This window comes from Saimiri boliviensis, chromosome 4, assembly GCF_048565385.1.
Source record: "Saimiri boliviensis isolate mSaiBol1 chromosome 4, mSaiBol1.pri, whole genome shotgun sequence".
Taxonomy (NCBI): domain Eukaryota; kingdom Metazoa; phylum Chordata; class Mammalia; order Primates; family Cebidae; genus Saimiri; species Saimiri boliviensis.
The window spans coordinates 53,315,068-53,328,556 of NC_133452.1; the positions used below are offsets into that span (position 1 = coordinate 53,315,068).

At 35.5% G+C, this 13,489-nt stretch overlaps 2 protein-coding genes and 1 pseudogene across 3 annotated transcripts in view; 2 read left to right on the forward strand and 1 right to left on the reverse strand.

Moving 5' to 3' along the window:
• NT5DC1 (5'-nucleotidase domain containing 1) overlaps window positions 1-13,489 on the reverse strand; it is a 152,320-nt gene that overhangs the window by 110,112 nt on the left and 28,719 nt on the right. The gene's annotated exons all lie outside the window — the stretch shown is intronic.
• Window positions 1-13,489, forward strand: part of COL10A1 (collagen type X alpha 1 chain) — a 45,638-nt gene that overhangs the window by 16,542 nt on the left and 15,607 nt on the right. The window lies entirely within an intron of this gene.
• Window positions 4,954-5,624, forward strand: LOC104652972 (60S ribosome subunit biogenesis protein NIP7 homolog pseudogene; annotated as a pseudogene).

Here is a 13,489-nt window from a genome sequence, read left to right on the forward strand (position 1 = left end):
GAATTTTCTAGTAACGGCAGAAGGACAGAACCATAGTCTCCTTCCAAATAAGACACAAACCATAATGTCTGTAATTTTATCCACCAAATTTTCCCACCATGAAGCACAGAGAATAGTTAATCCAGATTTTTGGATTTTGCTTTGGAATTTGCTTTCCATGCATATATGAAGAAACTGGGACAGATGTAACAAAGGCCTTAGAACATGAAAATAACTTTTAGAACTGATAAATACCTTACATCTTCAGTCTGAAGCAGATAGTTCACAAGAAACAAAACAAAACAAGAAAAGCAGTGCCAAACTCTATTTTTCAAGGTTGGAAGAACACTATTAATGTATTTCACTGCTTCCTTCTTATCTCAGACACTGCCATCAACCTCTTTAAGCTATCATTCTATCAAGATGCCCAGCTTGCTAAAGACATTCCTGACTCTAAAGAAGAAAGTTGTTACCACACACTATAAATTAACTATCTCATTTTCCTGTACATGTTTAATTTTCAGATGCTAACAAATATCAAAAAAATGATCAGCAGTAAGTTATAAAATCATTTAGCATGTTTTAGGAGTGAAACATGCATTTAAGAATAGAAAACTAGCATTAATGATACATAAAATAATTAAATATGAAACATGAAATTTAGAAGAGATGCTTTCAAGTTAGAGTACATGTGATTTTTGTTTTTGTTATTAATTTTTTTCCAAATCAATGAAACTTCTAATACCTTGTCCTAAGTATATGCAAAATAAAAACTTTTTTAAGTTAAAGCAAAAATAGAGCTTAATCTAATAGTTTACAGTATTTTTGCCTTTTACAATTAATTACTAAATTTGGTCCCACAAACTCTGAAAAACAAAATGGTACAACTGTGAACTTTACTAATATTAGTTTCATATTTTAGAAAGAGTACTCATTTAGTTCCTACAAAAACATAGTTTTATAAATATCAAAGGAATAAGATCCCAATATCAATTCCATTTATTATGTACACATCAGCTATTAAATGAAAATGAGAAGTAACAAATCGTTTTTGAGTTTTCATCCAAGTAACTTTGTCAGAATTTTCCTGAAATAGGAAATCCTATATATTTTCTAGACTAGAAACATCTCACATTTACAGTTTTTTTTTTTTTGGCAGAAAATCACTTACTGAAATAAGATACTATATAAGGATTTTCAGTAATTAAATGTTTATCATAATCCTCAAATAGAAACATTCTCCAGTTGATAACTCCAAAAAAGAAAATGTGGTATTAGTTACTATCACATAAGAAGCAAAGTAATCTTTTCCTGAATTCAAATGTTAAATATAAACTTCTGTTAGTTATTTACACAGAATCTTTGCAAGTAAACCTAGAATTGGAAATTCTAAAAAAAGAATTGTCACCTAATTCTACTAGAGAAAGAATAGTCATGAAAAAAATTAATGAAACATTCTCTATCACCATTCACAAAGGTGCCAAGTTTTTTCTTGAATATACAATGACTTGGAGTTTCACTGGAAAGTTAGGAAAAGGACAATATAAGTAATTTATTGAATCTCAATGAGTTATTTTAAACAATGGAGTCCTTCTTAGATAGATGATAACACATAAGATGCCCTAAGAGAGTGAACATGTCACAAACTGAAAGAAAATATCTGCAACACATATAACTAATTAAAATCAGTATCTAAAACATGTAAGAATGCTTAAAAAAACCCACTAACAACAAAAAAGAAAATGTGATTAAAAAATGGGCAAAGGTACAAACAGGTATTTGAGAAAGGAGTATACACAAGTAGCCAATCAACATATGAAAATATGCTCACCATCATTTGGAATCAGTATCATACAAATACAATAAAATGAGACAGCATTTTACAACTGCTGGTTGGCAAACTTTGAAGTTTAGATGACACCAAGGAGGTGTGCCCTTATGTCCTGTTGGTAAAAACATGAAATGATTTAGAAAATAACATGGAATTAGCCAGTAAAGCAGAGAAATATATTTAATATTCCACTCCTAGGTACACTTCATAGTAAGATTCTTTTGCATGTAGCCACGAAACACGTACAAGAATGTGCAGAGCAGTATTGTTTTGGATAGTAAACAGAAACAAGCTAAATATCCATCACAGATACAAAAAATTCTGATAAACTTATACCATTGTAAACTACAGAGCAGTGAAAAATGAATAAACAGCCCCATACATCAGTATGGACAAATCTCAAAAACACAATATTACATCGAAAAAGTTAAGCTGCAGAAGCACATACATAGAATATAATTCCTTTTAAATGCAGAGTTTAAATACATGCAAAAAAGTGATTGTGGGTGGTATGTGGGGTGGTATACTTTCTACAAGGACAGAGGGAATAAGAGACTGAGCATAATTAAGTATATGGGAAAACACGGGGAATGGAGTTAGGGAGATGGCATAGGGGCTTCAAAAAGAATTGTAACATTAAGTTTCTTTTGCTGGGTAGCAGATACACATGTGTTCATTGAATTAATATCCCTTGCCTTTAGCATAAAATAATGATATATACTATATACATATCAAAGTTTCCCCAATTTTAAATATTGAAAAAAATGGTTATCTGTTCTTGAAAATTGTGGAAACCAGCAACATAAGGCGGAAAAGAGAGGTGTGATGTGGCCAGAAGAGCAAAGGAGGTGCTCCCACTCTCAGAAAGTGTATTAGCTCAGTGTAACTGCTACCACAGCATTTCAGCTAGTTTATAAGGGATAGAACATAAGCATAAGTTGATGGCTTTAGGTAACAGTGAAAGGAAATTAAACAAAAGAGGAATACTTTCAAATACCTGAGAGTATACACTGGTGAAAATGCCAAAACAGCCTTTGAAACTGTTGTCCAAAAAAGGGCAGCATTCAACTCTCCACTCTGCCACCTACTGGCTTTATGAACCTGTGCAATTCCTTAACCTCATGGGCTTCAATTTCCTTACAAAATAATAATGGTAATATCTATCATGTAAGTATCTTGCGGATCAAATGAGAAAAGCAATACACCTGACACGAGAAGACTCTCAACAAACACAAGTTCAGTCTGAAGACAAAGTTGAATTAGCCCTAACTATCATGATAATCATGGAATGTTATTTTTAAAATGAGGGACAGAAGACTCAAGTGCTATACTAGGTTTCAAAGACACAACTTTTATACAAACGGCCCTCACCTTGAAGAAGATGTCTTAATATTTATAATGCCTTTTAAGCAAAAAACTGTTAAGTTCCTATTTTCCTCTTTCCTCCCATGACAAGAAAGATCTAAAGAACCATAGCTCATAACATGACACACATGTGTAATTTGCAAATCCAAAAACTGTGTTGTAAAGTGCTATAAAGTAAAATAAACAAATTTTAAAAACTGGAAGTGCTCTTTACTGTCTTATAAAATTTTTTTAAAAAATTCCAATAAACTTAATTCCGAAAGTAAAATGCATTTTAAAAGCAGCTCAATATCATTATACTGTAATATATAATGCATATTAAAATGTACAAGAATTTTGTAGGTATCAATACTGAAAATTTAAAAAAGTATACAAATAGGTGGATTTCAAATACAATTATTTCTCAATATTACTTTGGAGTCAGCTTTAGACTGTATTATTCAAAATACAGTAAGTGTATTATCGAAATTCTACACAAAAGCTTAATCAACCTTTGTTCCAAAGAACACAGAATTTATTCTTTAAGTTGATTACCCACAAACTGTTAGTAGTAGACTGAGAGACTTTTTTTTCCCAAAAAACCCCCCACACTTTGGTAAGGTCAGTTATTTCTCACAGGCTCCAAAACTCTTAACATTTCCTCCCAATATTCTCCTACTAGAATTTCTGCCAAATAACTCTTTATCCTTTTTTCTGTATTTTTAACAGTTGTGCTATAAACAGTAAGAATACATCTTTTTTTGCAGTTGTATTATTTTGTCATTTTATAAGTTATGCATGATCAAAATATCATTTACTAAATTAATATTTAAATGTTTTACTCTGCTGCAACTATACAACTCCTACTGGTCAAAAAACTAATAATGCAATTATAAACTAACACCAATGTGAGAAATGAAGATTTATGGGGAAATCAAACCAAAAGCAGAACTGAAAAAATATTCACTATCTATTCTTACTCTCAATATCCTAGTTGTAATCAAGGGCATTCCCCTGCCATATTTAACTCAAGCTAAATATAAAATTCTATACAAATATAAATACTACAAAATGAAGTTCAACATGTACCCCATTAGTAATGATTCATATATTAGTAATAATGCAAAAGTCTCCCAAAACATTGAGAAGTTTTTAGTTACAACATTCTGCCTTTTAATTATAACAGGCCATGATGTCCTAAAAAATAAGTATGTTTGACACTTTTTCAAAATAAAAACAAATATATTGACATTAGCACTATTTGTTTTTCATTTAGCTTCCTTTTTAATTAGCAAACTCTGAATTAGCCCATTTTAGAATGGAAACAACATAGTTCTTTCAATAGTAAAAAATTAAAAACCGTGTCCACCAATTCGAGATGATTTGGAAAGCAAACATAGTGAGATTACACTTTCACATAAATATTAACAAGGAAAAGCCAACACAAGTAGTTCCTAGTTAAGTTCCTAATTCTGCTATTCTCAGAATTATACTGTGCTTCTCATAAATCCTCAAGAAATATATCCATAGAAAACAGTCACTTTACCGTGGTTATATTGGCTAGGATGCTTAACCTCCTGGGCCTCAAATTCTTTATCTCTAAAGATGAGAATAATAATAGTACCTACTTCATGGGGCTGTTACGAGAAGTAAATAAAATAAGATATGAAAAATTCTTAAATTATGTCTAGCACATAAGAGACTTTAAAATGTCAGCTACTGAGCTAGACATTTCTAACAGATTGTCGCAACTCTGAAAGATATGTGGTTTTCCATATAAACATGTAAGTATTGCACACATGCATTTTATAAAAGATGTCTTGGTTCAGCAAATAATAGTATTTATGTGTCTGTTGATGGATGAAGGGATAAAGAAAATGTGGGATTTCCGTTTCCCACTACTGAGGCACAAGGATCCAGTGCTCCAACCCAGTGGGGAAAGGCAGCCTTTGACTGAAGAGGAGACCCATGTAATGTTTGAGAAGACTGTGAAATACACCGGGGAGAATCTCTAGCTGCTGGCTGATAGGCTTAATGGTACCTACTGTTCTTCGCTGCACAAAGACCAGGTGAACTACGTGAATGAGAAGATTCTGAAGCTGACTCCTGATATCTGATTTCCCTGGGACCTGCTTCAGAAAATTCACCAAAACCCATAAGTTTCAGTTGCACAACACAGCTCTGGATTACCCTGCACCCTATGTCAATATAAAGTGTGGATAAAACCTGGAGCAGAGCAGTCCTTCCCGTATGGGAACCATATGCTAAAAGCTGGTCTGAGTTGAATCATGAAAAATAACTTCACCCGGCCAGGGAGTGGTGGTGTACTCCATGGCAGACATCCCTTTGGGTTTTGAGGTAGCAGCAAAATTTATGCAAAACTGCAGAAAAGTAGACCCCATGCCAATTTGTGGTTTTTTATCGAGCAGACATTGGTGAATATGTGTAGCACGAAGAGACGCTGACTTAAAATGAACTCACTGCAAGGACTTACCAGTGATGTGGAAAGGCCAGCTTTGTTTCCAGTGTTTGCCTGGATTCTACTATTGGGTTGAATTTTGTCAACACTATGACCTCTTCAGGGTCTTCTTCGTTTACATACTGTCACTGACAAACACAGGCTGGATTCTTCTTATATAGAAATGGCCTAAAATTGGGGTTTCAGATCTCTGTGTTTGTGACTAAATATTGTTTCATATCTCAATCTGAGGGCTTCTTGTTCTGAGTAACAGACTCCAAACCACTGGAACTAAGCACAAGAATAGCTTATTGTTACCTGTGGCAACACTTTGTTTTCCAAACTCATGGAAATAGCACATGGATTTTCTTTATTGTTTATTAATATGATAGATATTGCCATATCTGAATAGTAGGTCACATCTGAGATTTCACAAATGAAATTTGACTGAAGTAATAACAGCAATTTATAGTAAGTGCTATATGGTACGGAAGAAAAACTTAGGTTCAAACCCTAGTTTTGCCACTTACCAGCTAAATGGCCTCGGGTGACTCATTCAACTTTAATAAGCTAGCTTATTTTCTGCTGTTTAAGAAACACAAAAAACAGCTATAACCATCTACCTAAGAATGGTTTTTAGATATAGAAGAATCATGATTATAAAGCACATAGCACAGTGTCTGGGAAATGACAGGTGTCAGTCCCCTTGTCCTTTAAAGAAAAAAAGTGATTACACACATACGCACACACACAATCACACACACACACTGAAATATTATTCAGCCTAAAAAAGAAGAAAATCTTGCTATTTTTGACAACACGGATGAACCTAAAAGACAATACGTTAAGTGAAATCAGACACAGAAAGACAAATACTGCATGATTTCACTCATGAGGAATCTAAAAGTCAAATTCATAGAAGCAGGGAGTAGAATGGTGATTGCCAGGGGCTGCAGAGTGGAGGGTCACAGGGAGATATTGGTCAAGGGACACAGTTTCAGTTACGTAGAATGAATAAGTTCATGAAATCTAACGTACAGCATGGTGACTATAGTTAGGAATACTGTATCATATACTTAAAATTTGCTAAAAGAGCTGAGTGTGGTGGCTTATGCCAATAATCCTAGCGCTTTGGGAGGCCAAGGAAGGTGGATATCCTGAGCTCAGGAGTTCAAGACCAGCCTGAGCAATATGGCAGTACCCCATTTCCACTAAAAATACAAAAAATTAGCTGGGGGTGGTGGCTCACACCTGCAATCCCAGCTCCTCAGGAGGCTGAGGCATGAGAAGCCAGGAGGTGGAGGTTACAGCGAGCTGAAATCGTGCCACTGCACTCCAGCCTGGGAGACAAAGAGAGACTCTTTCTAAAAAAAAAAAAAAAAAAAAAAAAAAAAATTTGCTAAGAGAGTAGGTCTTAAGTGTTCTTGTCAATGTGATGGATATGTTGATTAGCTTGATTGTGGCAACCATTTAGCAATGTGTGTGTGTGTGTGCGTGTGTGTGTGTGTGTGTGTGTGTATCGATCTATCTGAAAATATCATATCGTATACCATAAATATATATACTTTTAATTTGTCAGTTATAACTCAATAAAGCTGGAAAAACAAATTTTTAAAGTTGAATATTTGTAAAACTATGACCAGGGATAGATATGTTGATCTACAGTTTAGAGTACTGCTAGAAGCATATATACCAGGAAAAAAAAAAGTTTATTAATTGAATTAAAGTACAATGAGTCAAGAGCAAATATTAAATATAGCTCATACAAAATACTTTTGGTAATATAAGTTATATTGTTCATCAAGTAATGAAATGGAATACTACCAAAGATTTTAATGAAAAAAAAGTTAATTCTGTCCAAGCATAATTTTGCTGAATAACAAGCAGAACTGAGGGCTCTGCCAATGTTATCTAGAGGACTCACATGGAGTTGTTAAATAAAAGGGGGAGTTATGGATGCTACAGAAAAAACTGAAATATCAGTTTCTAGTACTTACTTGGTTTATTATCTCTTTCACCCCTAATATTCGTATTTTAATGATACTGATGCAAATCTCAAATTTTCACCTTGTAAACTCAAATGTTCTAAAATATCTATCTAATGCTCACAAGCCAAATAATAACATCTTCCCCCTTTAAGGGTCATAAATATATTTCCATTCAAGAGAGAAGATGCTAACAGGTAGGTTGAGCAGGGAAAGAATTAATAAATGATATCAGTAGTCTACAATCCCATTTTTATTTCCTGACACAGAATATATTTTTAATACATTGAGGAGTTGACTAAATCAATGTGTCAGTAAGTAAATGCAGTACAGATGAGTAAAAGATAATGGGAAAATGAAGCATAGCTATGTCTAAAAAGTTATTCATTGCTCTGAAACTGCATAGTTCAGATTTCTGAGATATTTACAGAAATCTCTCTAAATTCCCAAGATTCTGGGCTCTTCTCCTTTTTCTTTTACTTTCCATCTCAGGCCCAAACTGAACCTACCCTCTAACATCTATATCCTCCTACCATGCCTACTTTCAGAAAAACTGTCTTTGGAAAATCTAACTCTGAAATTCTAACTTATTAGCTAATAGGACAATTTAAGGTACACACTTACCAGAACAGCAACCATGGTTATTTCCTTTTGTGAAAACTACTTTGGGAAGAAGTTGTTGATGCTAGGACCTCTATTTAGGAATTCCGAGTTATTATTTTAAAGTAAGGCAAGGTTTGGAAAGATTCAGGTCCAAACCAGCACCATGCAAACGGCCCTATCCCTGTGCATCCACAAGCACGAGGCAAACCATCCATCTCAATAAACATGGAAATCTGGTGTCCTGAAGCTCTTAGTTCTGTCATTCGGCAACATTTATGAGGTCAATGCCTTATAACAGGCACTATTTGTGTAGAGTGGAGTTTCAATAATAAATAACATATAGTCAGTCCTAGAGTTACATTCAGGAAAGAGTATAAAGTATAACAAGAAAACACCATTTCATGATTTGGAAGACATTCATGCAGACACTGAAGAAGCCAGAGGCTGTAAGAAGCTTTGGTGTCTGGTATTTATCTCTACGAGTCTACAGCAGGAAGCAGCTCCTGCTCCAGGTTCTTAGCATCCAACCTGGCAACTGGTACACATAGAGGGTCAAAAAAGTCTGACAATCATTTGAGAAGACTGTCTAATATCAAGAGATATTTACTTATTTGACACCAGTATGGTCATCATCACCATTCACAGTGGTGGAACATTCCCAGGCATTGTTTTGCCACTTGACATATATGTCATTTCACCTTCCAAAGTTTGTAACATATAAAAATAAAAGAAAGTAGGGGAAGATGACAGCATGTCTAAACTTCTGCCTTATTAGCATTGTAAGTGGCAAGAGTTATTTCTGACTCATAAATTATTAAAGATAGTAAGAATTTTAGCACTACTAAGATCACTGGGGGAAAAAAAACCACTATAAGTGGTCATTATAACTCTACAGTATATATGTTTTATTTCCTATTTCTTACATTTTTCCTAAATAATAATTACCTTTAAAATATGAACGAAAGTAGGTAGACAAAGAGGAAACCAGGGTGCAAAAACGCCAGGTGATCTGTTCAGCATTACTGGTGAGCAAGAGGCAGGAAGCAGGAATGGCAGGAAGAGTACTCACTTTCCACTGTTAGGGGTGAACTCTGTGGGTGAGGCAACACAATTATTTGACCAATGGCTAAACAGACAAAGGCCCAGCATTCATGAGACATATTTTCATTGTTAATATGATGAAGTTGAACAGCTGCATAAGTATCCATTTTGAGAATGTTTCTTGGTGGTCTGTGTTGCCACACAAACCCTACAGGCACTTAGGTGCTTAATATTCTACAGGTACTTAGGTGCCCTACAAGTACTTTACTTTGTACACTGTAGATGGTGATCGTGGGGTTGTTCTCAAGTATGACAATAATAGAGGAACAAAGAGATCTAAAGAAAAAGTGTTACCCTGTGACTTCTCTAATTAATACTTTAATTCTCTATTTTATTTCTCTTTCCAACTTAGCAGAAACTGCATGTGAAAGCTGAGGTTGTAAATAGAGTAGGAACATGTGTGAATGGTTGAGAACCCATAGGGTGGCCAAGATCCTTGAAGATCTTAGGTCAAGAGGCCAAGACAGTCTATATTTTTAACTCAGCTGGGTTACTATGGAAAGAAGGTGATGTCATTAAGTGCCTAGCGCACAAAATTATGAGCTCTTCAAGTAATGTAGCAATTTGTGTATTAACAGAAAACAGAATATAAAGCCCTTGTTAAAACTTTGTAAATGACTCTCAGTTTTTCTTGACCTAACCTGAAGTTTCAGGGGTTTTTTCATAAACACCTGTTTTTATGCATCAATTTCTCTTTTCAAACCCTCAGCAGGTATCCAACCACTAAACCACATTAGGCTATTTACACAAATAGATCATTTTTAGCTTCTGGGCTCTGTGATAGCACTGAAGAACGTTCTTTTAATTTTTTTCAAGAGAAATGAGGTATAGCAAGGTAGTGCTGGAAGGTGCCCTGACTAAACTTATCGGCACTTTTTCTACCGCTAAAAGGATGAAGGATTAGAAGAACAGGAAAGTCAGTATCCTGCTGGACCAGGGGCGAACACATTAGCTCAGTCGCTGCTGTTTTCCCTCAGTGGGCTCTCTTGCCAACAGGTTGTCACATCAGAAATGTAACTCAGTTAAACATTACGGCAGGAGATGTGCATAACAGAGAAACTAGTTTCCTTGACTGAAGAATAAAGTGATTGATGTGGATGAACTTTCCTGTCCCTTACAGCTGAGTCTACGAAAAAATAATAAAGACATATGTAACTTAAAAGGAAATTTGGCATGTAAAAAAACATCTCATAAGCAAATTAAAAAAAAAACTGAGAAACATGTGAAAACTGTATCACAGAACAGAGGCTCATATTCCTAAGTTATAGAACACTTATAGGAAAAGTAGGTTTAGAGAAATGATCTAAGCTATATGAAAAGATATTCAACCTTGCTTTCAGTAAGAAGAATGAAAATTACAACTAGACTGAGATTATAATTTTCACCTCTAAGGTGGACAAAAATTAAAAAGTTCAACAAAATCGAAACAACATATCCTGTTGGTGATGCTGTGGAAAAACAGGCCCATGAATCCCCATTCTATGAATCTCTCCCCAAAATATTCAGGCTATATATACATCCATCTACCCACACACAAAGTTATTCACTATTAAGTATTTGTGTTAAAGACATGGAATCAACCTAAATACCCATGAATGATAGACTGGATAAAGAAAATGTGGTACATATACACCATGGAATACTGTGCAGCCATAAAAAAGAATAAGATCATGTCCTTTGCAGGGACATAGATGGTGCTGGAGGCCATTACCCTTAGCAAACTAACACAGGAACAGAAAACCAAAGTGAATATCATGGAATAAAGCAAATGAATAACTATATTACTGCCATGAGTACTGGGATTTTTAGCATGGAACCAAAGAGCAACAGATACAAGACTGAGATCACTAAACACCTATGGTCCTGAGTGTGAATTGGCTATATCAGTACAAAGTTATGATGTCTTTTAATGAACATCCTGTGCACAGGTTTCTTAGCTCTGTTCACTGAAAAGGCCTAAAGAGAATGACCAACCCAGAAGCAATGTGTATCCCAAAAATCCAGACATCCAGGCACTCAGATTGTGGTTTCTATTTCCCACAAAAGAAATGAAGAGTCTGTGGAGAAGTGTCTTATTATAGGTCTGGGCCAGGAAAAGTATAAAATATTAGAAGGAAAGAAGCATTAAAAAAAACTACTCGACTAATTTACACTCCCACCAACAGTGTAAAAGCGTTCCTATTTCTCCACATCCTCCCCAGCATCTGTTGTCTCCAGATTTTTTAATGATCGCCATTCTAACTGGCATGAGGTGGTATCTCAATGTAGTTTTGATTTGCATTTCTCTAATGACCAGTGATGATGAGTATTTTTTCATATGTTTGTTGGCCTCATGTATGTCTTCTTTTGTAAAGTGTCTGTTCATGTCCTTTGCCCACTTTTGAATGGGCTTATTTGTTTTTTTCTTGTAAATCTGTTTTAGTTCTTTGTAGATTCTGGATATCAGTCCTTTGTCAGATGGGTAGATTGCAAAAATTTTTTCCCATTCTGTTGGTTGCTGAGTCACTCTAATGACTGTTTCTTTTGCTGTGCAGAAGCTGTGGAGTTTGATTAGGTCCCATTTGTCTATTTTGGCTTTTGCTGCCAATGCTTTTGGTGTTTTGGTCATGAAGTCCTTGCCTACGCCTATGTCCTGAATGGTTTTGCCTAGATTTTCTTCTAGGGTTTTTATGGTGTTAGGTCTTATGTTTAAGTCTTTAATCCATCTGGAGTTAATTTTAGTGTAAGGTGTCAAGAAGGGGCCCAGTTTCTGCTTTCTGCACATGGCTAGCCAGTTTTCCCTACACCATTTATTAAACAGGGAATCCTTTCCCCATTGCTTGTTTTTGTAAGGTTTGTCAAAGATCTGATGGTTGTAGATGTGTGGTGTTGCCTCCGAGGCCTCTGTTCTGTTCCATTGGTCTATATCGCTGTTTTGGCACATATACACCATGGAATACTATGCAGCCATCAAAAACGATGAGTTCGTGTCCTTTGTAGGAACATGGATGAACCTGGAAACCATCATTCCCAGCAAACTGACACAAGAACAGAAAATCAAACACCACATGTTCTCACTCATAGATGGGTATCGAACAGTGAGAACACATGGACACAGAGAGGGGAGCATCACACACTAGTGTCTGCAGGGGGCAAATAGGGGAGGGACAGCGGGGGGGTGGGGAGTTGGGGAAAGATAGCATGGGAAGAAATGCCAGATATAGGTGATGGGGAGGAAGGCAGCACATCACACTGCCATGTGTGTACCTAAGCAACAATCTTGCATGTTCTTCACATGTATCCCAAAACCTAAAATGCGATTAAAAAAAAAAAAAAAAAAAAAAAAAAAAAAACTACCAGAATCATGGTCAAAAGAACTCAGGAGCCAACTGGATGAGGAGAGGCTCTCACTGTCCAAAAACGGGGAAAAGTCCTGAACAACAGTAAGATTAATAAGTGTCATAGACTGAAACACATAAAATACATTATAAACTCAAATTTTTATAACGATACTCAAATACACACACCTCCCTCACTGAACCTGTGGAGGATGCTAGGAGCAGCTTATTGTTCTAAACGCAATAAAGGCATTTCTATGGCTTTTTCTATACACGCTCTATCTCAGGATAACCATATAGTTGAGGAAGGGGTGTTTTACTTTATAGAAAATATCCTAGCTAATAAATAAAAGACCAATGATAAAGTCAGAATATCACCATTTTATAACCTATAATAACATACTGAATTGAATATAGGTAATTATCAATGTCCAGTAACACCAGAGGGACACCAGCGGGACACCAGCATTTAAGGGCCTCCTGACAGAAGTATATCATACCACTCTCTATAGAGCATTCTTGCCAAAAATATGTATGTGTGTGTGTTGTGTCTGTGAATGAGTGCATGTGTGTATCTCAAACCTAAAATCAGATGAACACTCTAGATTTAACTACCAATCTGCAGAGCAGCAAGTTATGTGACAACAAATTCCAGATCATAGGAAACTGCATGAGACAGATGACACAGTTTTTCAACAAATAAACTGTAAGAGAGTAAAAAGTGACATGACAAGACACCTAGAATAACAAGTACTTTAGTCCATTTTACACTGCTGTAACAGAACGCCACAGACAGAGTAATTTATGATGAACAGAGTTTATTCGGCACAAAGTTCTGAAGGCTAGGAAATCCAAGAGGGTAACACGGGTA